This window comes from Macrotis lagotis, chromosome 4 (genome assembly GCF_037893015.1).
Source record: "Macrotis lagotis isolate mMagLag1 chromosome 4, bilby.v1.9.chrom.fasta, whole genome shotgun sequence".
NCBI classification, from domain to species: Eukaryota; Metazoa; Chordata; class Mammalia; order Peramelemorphia; family Peramelidae; genus Macrotis; species Macrotis lagotis.
In genome coordinates, this window is record NC_133661.1 from 49,401,017 (window position 1) to 49,408,781 (window position 7,765).

At 42.9% G+C, this 7,765-nt stretch overlaps 1 pseudogene; it reads right to left on the minus strand.

The window, feature by feature from the left end:
• Positions 1-2,691: 2,691 nt before the first annotated feature.
• Positions 2,692-3,794, minus strand: LOC141520843 (large ribosomal subunit protein uL10 pseudogene; annotated as a pseudogene).
• Between the last annotated feature and the right edge of the window lie 3,971 nt (positions 3,795-7,765).

Genomic DNA, 7,765 nt, shown 5'->3' on the forward strand with positions numbered 1-7,765 from the left:
TGTGTGTCTGTGTGTGTATGTGAGGGTATGTATGTGTCTATGTGTGTGTATGTGAGGGTATGTGTGTCTGTGTCTGTGTGTGTGTGTATGTGAGGGTATGTGTGTGTTTGTGTCCATCCGAGTGCGTCCGTGTGTGGCTGTGGAAGCTGGTTCTTGGGGAAATCTCACCCGCCCCAAGTTCCCCATGGGGCCCCGTGCGACCTGACAGCAGCTGAAACTGGGGAAGACACCACTGCCAACTACAGGTCTTGGGGGGGGGGACCCCAAGCCCTGATGGAAAGGGAAATCAGGGTGGTTTTTGCATTTTATTTTTGATGGCGAAGAGAAGCTTTACGCTTCCCCAGAGCATGTGCAGGTCGTGCTTATTATCCATTTCACTCTTAATAGTGACCTCCACCCTGAGGCAGGTGGCATCACAGGTAACACGGGCAGGTGTGGCAGCTGAGGCCCACAGCAGGGAAGAAATTCAGCCAAGGCCTCTGTGTATTATTGGGAGAGGTAGGAACAAGCCAAGCCGAGTCAACTCTACAAGCATTTATTAAATACCTACTGGATTAGACATGATGCTAATATATACAGACCAAAGTGCGCTGTTGTCACTTTTTAAAACTTGTTTCCCAAAAAAGGGAAAAAGATCCACCCTCAGGGAACTCACAGCCTAACCGGGGGAGACTCCATGGAATCCATCATGTTCACACAAGATATATACAGGAAAAATGAGACAAATGAACAGAGGAAAGGCAGTGGTGTTTAAGGAGGGTGGAGAGAGGCCTCTAGCACGAGGTGGGGTTTTAGCTGAGACTTGGAGGAAGCCAGAAAGCAGAGATGAGGAGGGAGAGAATTTCATGCTCAGGGAAGTGAAAAGAGTCAGCTGTTGAGTGAGGCAGAACAATCATCACTTTAATAGTAACATTGTGAGATGATCAGCTCTGATGGATGCAGGTCCTCTCTGCAGTTCTGCAGTCAAGGACAATCCTAAGCCACCTGCCAAGTTCAGCGCCATCCACATCCGGAGGAAAACCTATGGAGTCTGCAAATAGACTTAGGCTTATTCAGTTCAGTTGTTTTCAGTCATCTGACATATTGTGACCCTATTTGGGGTTTTCCTGGCAGAGATACTGGAGCTGCTTGCCATTTCCTTCTCTGGCTCATTTTACAGATGAGGAAACAGAGGGAAGCAGGGTTAAGTGACTTCCCCAGGGTCACAGCTTGTAAATATTTGAGATCAAATTTGAACTCAGATTCTCCAGGCACCTCCATCTATCCACTTAGCTGGCCTAATGTAGGTTTACAATCTAGCTTTGTTGAAGGAATCCCATTGGTTTCACAAAGATGAGAGTGGTCCAGAAGTGGACCAGGGATAGGGTTGCTCAGCCATTCCCCTATGGAGGCAGAGCATGAGCATGGAGATGCCCATCCAGTAAATGAGCCAGGAATTCAAGGGCAGTCAGAATAGAGGCACATGCAGGAGTGAGCAGGATATAGATAGAGGAGAGGGACAGATGATCACCGATGGAGGGCGGGAGAGAGATGGGGCTCAGATTTCTACAAATATTAAGCTTGATACAGAGCATTGATATCTCCAGTCTGCTTTTTTTTAGGTGTTTTTTTTTTGCAAGGCAAACGGGGTTAAGTGGCTTGCCCAAGGCCACGCAGCTAGGTAATTATTAAGTGTCTGAGACTGGATTTGAACCCAGGTACTCCTGACTGCAGGGACAGTGCTTTATCCACTGTGCCACCTAGCCACCCTCCAGTCTGCTTTTGTAAGAGAAAACAGGAAGGATGTCTGTCTGTCTGGCTCTGTGTCTGTGGTCTGTGTAAGTAAGTCACATCTTCCTGCCCTTAAAGCAGGGGTTCTTAAACTTTTTTGTGTTACGGAATCCTTTGGCGATCTGATAAAATCTATGAACCCTTCCTAAGAATTTTTTTAATATAATTTTTTCCAATTACAAGTAAAGATAGTTTTGAGTATTCAATTTCTTTGTAAGATTTTGAGTTTGTACCACCTTCTCTTTCCCCCCCCCCCCACCTTGGCAGTGAGTAATCAGATATAGGCTAAGTGTTTGTGTAAAATCCTGTTAAACATTTTCATATTAGTCATGTTGCAAAAAAAAAAAGAATCAGAAAAAAAGGGAAAAGACATTTTAAAAAGTGAAAACAATATGCTTTGGTCCACATTCATACTCCATGTTCCTTTCTCTGGATATGGCTGACATTTTCCATCACAAGTCTTTTAGGATTGTCATCATTGCCCTGCTGAGAAAGGCTAAGTCCATCACGGCTGAACATCACACAATGTTGCTGTGCTGTGTACAATGTTTTCCTGGTCTACTGACTTCACTCAGCATCTGCTCACCTAAGTCCTTCCAGGATTTTCTGAAATCCACCACCTCATGATTTCCTATAGATCAATAATATTCAGAATATTTTTAAATGCACAAAATAAAATACAATTAAAAAGGAAATCTATTATCCTGAGATAGAATTATAAAAAGTTGGGGTTTTTTGTTTGTTTCTTAAACACAAAAGTCCAGAGATCCCAAGTTAAGAATCCATACTTAAAGAATCCTAGGTTGAAGAGGAAACACAGAATTGACATCTGGAAGTCCCTGGTCATGAGGATCAGATTCAAGTCAACTGAACAACAGAATGTCTATCATGTGCCACTATGCTAAGCAAAATGAATCTGACTTTTTTTTGATAATGAGCATTTTTATTTCTTTGTTCCACAAATAAACTGGCAAAATAGTTGTATCCCATGGGCTAATCAAACAGACCAAATCCCATATCTTCATCGGACTCTTCCGACTCTTCCTTGGCTTCTACTTTGGCTGGAGCAGCAGCAGCTGGAGCTGCAGCCGCAGAGGCAGCCACTGCAAAGGCTGAAGGGTCAGCCAGAAAGGCCTTCACCTTTTCAGCAAGCAGGAAACTGTACTCAGTCTCCACAGCTACAGCCAAGACCCGCTTGTACCCATTGATGATAGAGTGGGGCACTGATGCAACAGTTGGGTAGCCAATCTGCAGACAGACGCTGGCAACATTACAGATACCCTCTAAGAAGCGAAGGTGCAAGGTCTCCTCTGTGATGTCCAGCACTTCAGGGTTATAGATGCTGCCATTGTCAAACACCTGCTGAATGATCAGCACAAAGGAAAATGGGGAGATATTCAGCATGTTCAACAGGGTGGCCTTGCTGGCACCCACTTTGTCTCCAGTCTTAATCAGCTGCACATCACTCAAAATTTCAATGGTGCCCCTGGAAATCTTGGTGGTGGTACCCAGAGCTTGGAAGAAGGAAGTCTTCTCAGGACCCAGACCAGTGTTCTGGGCTGGCACCATGACATCACATGGGGCGATGGCACCAGCACGGGCAGCAGCTGGTACCTTATTGGCCAGAAGCATATCCCTAATCTCAGTCAGATCTTCCTTGGTGAACACAAAACCCACATTCCCGTGGATATGAGGAGCAGTTTCTCCAGGGCAGGGTTATTCTCCAGATGCCCACGAATGGCTTTGCGCATCATAGTGTTTTTTCCCATCAGCACTACGTCCTTCCCACGGAGAGACATCCGGATCTGCTGCATCTGCTTGGAGCCCATGTTGTCTGCTCCCACAATGAAGCATTTTGGATAATCATCCAAAAGTTGGATGATCTTGAGGAAATAATTGGATTTCCAGGTAGCCCTGTCTTCCCTGGGCATCTTGAAGGTGCTTCAGGGATTGCCGCTTGGGGTTTAAAGACGATGTCACTTGCACGAGGACGCCTGGAGAGAGCTGAATCTGACTTTTTAAAGAAGCTTATATCTCTTCCAGAGAGAAACAATAGGCATACATAAATAAACAGATATAAGGTAAAAGCAGGCTAATTATAATTTGGGAGGTGAGAGGAACCCTTATAATTGGGGAGATTAGGAAAGTCTTCCTTGAGGAAGAGGTGGGATGTGGTCTGTGGTTATAAGGAAGGGAGGGATTCTACAAGGAAAAGATAAAAAGGGTTTTCCAATTCCAGATGAGATATACCACTTCTGGTGGAGTCAAAAGACTGCAGAAACATTTGGAGATTACCTCTGAAGGCTTCATATGAACATATATGAGTTGGAGCTGGGCAGATTTCTACACATATCTAAGTTGGGGAGGAGCTGGTGCCATAGTTATTGAATTCAGATGGAACTGGTTAGAGAGACTTCATGGAAAAAAGGAGAAAACCTAAGATTCAAAGACTGGCATCTTAGATCTAGAACTGGAAGGTCATAGGGATCATCTAGTCTAAATACCTCATTGGACAGGAAATTTTTGAGGAAACAGGTCCAAAATAGTGGTGTTTGGACTGATACAACCTATATAATATTGTTCACTTCCATGGGAGGGTGGTAGAAAAATGTAGAACTAAAAACTTGCATGTAATTGGAATAAAATAAAATTAAAAAACAAAAAACCCCAAAGTGAAGGTGTTAAGTACTGAGTACTGCAACTCCATTTGAAGTTTTTATGGTAGAGATACTTGAGTGGTTTGCCATTTCCTTTTCCAACTCATTTTACAGATGAGGTAACTGAGGCAAACCAGGTAAAGTAACTTGCTCAGGGTCACATACAGCTAGTGTCTAAGGTGGGATTTGAACCCAGGTCTTCCTGATTCTAGATCTAGTGCTCTCTAACTACTTTGCCTCGCAGCTGCCTTATAAGAGTTCTCTAGGACCTATCAAAAAGTCACAAAATGGCATTTGAATTCAAGTCCTTTGGACTCCAGACAGAAGCCTTTATCAAATGCCTTCAATCTAACATACTGTTGGTGTCACTGGAGATCTGCTGGATTGTCACTTGTCTGGGATGTAGAGGGGATACCCATTCCTAGGTTGCATCTTAGCAGTCCCTTTGACCCTTCTGTTCTGCCCCACTGGCTACCCAAAGGAATTCAAAATCAAGTTGGTGAGCTAAAGATAAATAACAATTTAAAAAGTAACATGCATACACAGGAAACGATCACTTAGCAGTACTGGGCTGGGTCATTAAGTGCTGTATGAATTAAAAAAGAGGAAGAGACTGTCAGAGGCCAGATTGCCCAATATCCTTTGGTTTCTAAATGAGGACATTGAACCCAATTGCTATGTAAGTGGTCATGGGGTGAAGAGAAAGCCATGACACAAACCTTTCAGCTCCAGACAAGGAGTGGGTTTTCACTACACCAGGCTGAAGATAAGTGAGAGTTGGATGGATATTCTTGGATGGACTAGCAGGGAGGAGGCAGTGGGAGGAGACATGTTTAGTTGTTTCGGTTGTGTCCGACTCTGTGACTCATTTGGGGTTTTCTTGGCAAAGATGCTGCACTGATTTCATTCTCCAGCTCACTGAACAGAGGAGGGAACTAAGGCTTGACAGCCTTAAATGACTTGCCCAGAGTCACAGAGCTTGTGAGGCAGGATTTGAACTCGGGAAGATGAGCGTTCTGGACTCAAGGCCACTGTGCCACCTAGTGGCCCGAGAGGGGATACAGAGTCAATGCAACAGTCATCTCACATCTGTCATCTACCTTGACCTAGAGGTGGGCTAGGTTTGGGATGTGAAAAAGGAAAGAGGGCTTCTGGGAGCAAGTGGACTTGGAATCGAATCATCTACAATCTGAAGAGGTTGATGTAATTGAGGAGACAGAGAGGAGCCTGTGAGGACATTCCAGAGAATTGAGCAGGAGGGAATAGTGAAAGATTTGGGGGAATGAGGTCAAAAAGCTTGATTTAAAAATAGAAAATAGCTCTAAGGTAATAGTAGATCACCAGATAAATCGTGACCTCCCTTGAGAGCAGGTATCAAAGCTTCTTACAATCTGCCCCTAACACAATAACTGTGACATAGTAGGCACTAATGAATTCTTACCAAATTGATTTTTTAGGCTCATCATATATGCTGAATATATAGTTCATAAATGCTGAATGAGATGGTTCAGGCCTTTTTTTTTAGGTTTTTGCAAGACAAACAGGGTTAAGTGGCTTGCCCAAGGCCATACAGCTAGGTAATTATTAAGTACTCCTGACTCCAAGGCCAGTGCTTCATCCACTATGCCACCTAGCCACCCCCTTTTTTTCCCTTTACAATAGCAAGCCCACCCCATGGAAGGAAACAGGAGGTGCTGTGGGCTAAACAAGGACCCACTCCCCTGAGACGGACCCAAGATCTTTGGGCATAGTATTGTCCCCATATCATAATGATCATCACCAGAGATGGTAGCACATTCAAGTCAACATTAGAAATGTACATGAATGGATTGGTGGAAATGACTTCAAAGATGAGGTAATATCATTTGCTATGCTGCTTTTGCATCTTAAGACTCTTGGGGGCCTTTCCATCTGGCTTGAACATGTAACATCCCAGATGTGCTGATCTCCCATTAAAATAATAGCTAGCATTTACACATTAATTTAAGGTCTGTAAAATACTTGCCAATTGATTTCAGGGCAACCTGGGAGATATTATTATTAGCCCCAGTTTACAGATGGAGAGCTGGAAACAGTTAAATAACTTACCCAGAATTATACAACTAATCATTATTTGAGGAAGGATTTGAACCAAGCTCTTCCTGATTCCAGGGCCATTGGGCTTCCACAGAAGGACTGTTACTTTTCTTTTTTCATTATTTTATGTCTTTTTTTGTAGGTTTTTGCAAGGCAAAGTGACTTGCTCAAGGTCACACAGCTAGGTAATTATTGTGTCTCAGGTTGTCCTGAGTCCAGGACCGGTGCTCCATTCACTGTGCCATCTAGCTACCCTTTTCATTATTTTAAATATATAATTTAGTTCATTAACTATTTCCCAATTATGTGTAAAAAAAATTTTAGCATTTATTTTTAAAAATTGTGAGATCCAGGGCGGCTAGGTGGTGCAGTGGATAGAGCCCTGGCCCTGGAGTCAGGAGTACCTGGGTTCAAATCTGGTTGCAGACACTTAATAATTACCTAGCTGTGTGACCTTGGGCAAGCCATTTAACCACATTTGCCTTGCCAAAAAAACCTAAAAAAAAATTGTGAGATCCAAATTATCTCCCTCCCTTCTTTCCCCCACCCCTTGAGAGGGCAAGTAATATTCTAACATTTTCTGTATATACTCCCAAAGCTTAGCACAGTGCTTTGAACATAGCAATTACTTTGTAAAATTTACCTAGTTTTTGGTGCAATTGATAGAGCTTCTGACCTTTAGCCTTAGGAAGATCTGGGTTCAAATCCAGCCTCAGTTATTATCTGTGTGAAGCCAGGACTTGTCATTTCACCTGCCCTCTTGAGTTTCCCCATCTGTAAAGTAGGAATAATACAATAATAACAATCATGATATATCTACTGCCCCCAGTTGTGAGAAGCAAATGAAACACTCTTTGCAAAGCATTCTATAAATGCTAGCTGGGATTCTTCATTTTACATGACTCTTAAAAATGTATCTAGTATTTGATTTTTCTCTGGTCATATGTAAAAAGTTTTAATGTTGGTTTTTAAGACTTTGAGTTTCCAATTCTCTGCCTTCCTCCAGTGCCCCCCCAGTTGAGAAAGCAATTTGATATAGTTTCTAAATGTGTTGCCATGCAAAGCATTTCCAAAATAGTCATGTTATGATGAATTTTTTCACAATAGTCATGTTATGAAAGAAAATATTGAACCCCCCCCAAAAGAAACCTCAAGAAAAATAGTTTAAAAAATATGTTTCAATCTGCATGCAGACACCATCAGCTCTTTCTCTTGGGCTGGATGGCATTCTTTATCCTAAATCTGTCAGAGTGGCATAACAG